The sequence below is a fragment of the Phaethon lepturus genome, unplaced genomic scaffold, assembly GCF_000687285.1.
Source record: "Phaethon lepturus isolate BGI_N335 unplaced genomic scaffold, ASM68728v1 scaffold5828, whole genome shotgun sequence".
Taxonomy (NCBI): Eukaryota; Metazoa; Chordata; class Aves; order Phaethontiformes; family Phaethontidae; genus Phaethon; species Phaethon lepturus.
Window position 1 is genome coordinate 39,889 of NW_010558160.1, and position 1,576 is coordinate 41,464.

Sequence of the window (1,576 nt, forward strand, 5' to 3'; positions counted from 1 at the left end):
CTTTGAATCCTCAAGTTTCTAAAAAGTCACAGCAGGGCTATGACCTCTTAATACCTGATACAATCCTAATGATGCAAAACCGGCTCTTTCCTATTGCCATTTGCAGACTCCTTAAAATTAGTCCCTACGACCCATCTGAGGACTGTCTTTGTCAATCAAGTGATGTGGAGGAGAAGGCTGGATCCATGGACTGTTTTCTGAGTATAGTTTGGACCAGTTTGTCTTGTGTTACAGTTTCTCTGCTACAGAGCAATGCCGTAACCTGTTTGAATTTTAGTGTTTATAGCAACGCCTCTTAATTATGATGCTAAGACTGTACGAACACTGACAGCTGTCCCAGCCGTTAAATGTTCCTCTTAGCAACACACGGATCTTCATCCTTAAGAACTAAAAATGCAGTCTGGACCAGGTCAGATGACCATGTTCTCTGGGTTCCAGCAGCCAACAACGTAAGTTTAAGGGAGGCCATAAGAAAAGAGCAAACACGTAATGCTAATATTCCTCTGAGTGTTTCCCTCATTTCCAGTGCCTTGCAATTTCTTGAGAAGTAGCAGCATCTTTGTACTCTGTAGCTGCCAGTGGATTGTTCTGCCATGAATGTATTTGCCAAGGCATTTTTAAACCCATGTAAAATCTTGACATTTATAGCATCCTGGAGCAAGGAGTTGCACAGCTTAACGCATGATGACAAAAAGTGCCTCCTTTTAACTCCTCCATCGTCAAGCTAGTCTACTTGGCACCAGCTAGTTCTTGCCATGTAGACCTGGCCAGTACTAAATCTCAGTCATCTGAACAAACGGTTTTTAGGACAGTTTTCCACCATGACTTTGGTGAACTTTGCACAAGCTTTCCAGGTATGTTTCAGTGACCGCAGTGAGGGGCATTCAAATAAAATGAATTGTGTGGAAGTGTATTATAATATAGTAAAAATGTAGAATTTGAGACACTGTTTCTTTGAGTATTATGCAACTCATGAAGTATTTGCAGTGATATGGGTAAAGCATTTAGGCCTCAGCACGTCACCGCTACTTCCCCACTCCACAGCCAATGTGTGGTGGGTCAACCCTGGCTGGGTGCCCGGTGCCCACCAAAGCTGCTCTGTCACTGCCCTCCTCAACTGGGCAGGGGAGCGAGAATATAACTAAAGGCTCGTGGGTCGAGGTAAGGGCAGGGAGGGATCATTCACCAATTACCATCACAGGTAAAACAGACTCGGCTTGGGGAAATTAGTCTAATTTATTACCAACCAAATCAGAGCTGGGTAATGAGAAATAAAACCTAATCTTAAAGCACTTTCCCCCACCCCTCCCTTCTTCCCGGGCTCAACTTCACTCCCCATTTTCTCTCTCTCCTCCCCTGAGCGGCACAGGGGGTCAGGGAATGGGGGCTGTGGTCAGTTCATCACACGCTGTCTCTGCCGCTCCTTCCTCCTCAGGGGAGGACTCCTCACCCTCTGCCCCTGCTCCAGCCTGGGGGCCCTCTCACAGGAGACCGTCCTCCATGAACTTCTCCAGTGTGAGTCCTTCCCATGGGCTGCAGTTCTTCATGAACTGCTCCAGCCTGGGTCCCCTCACGG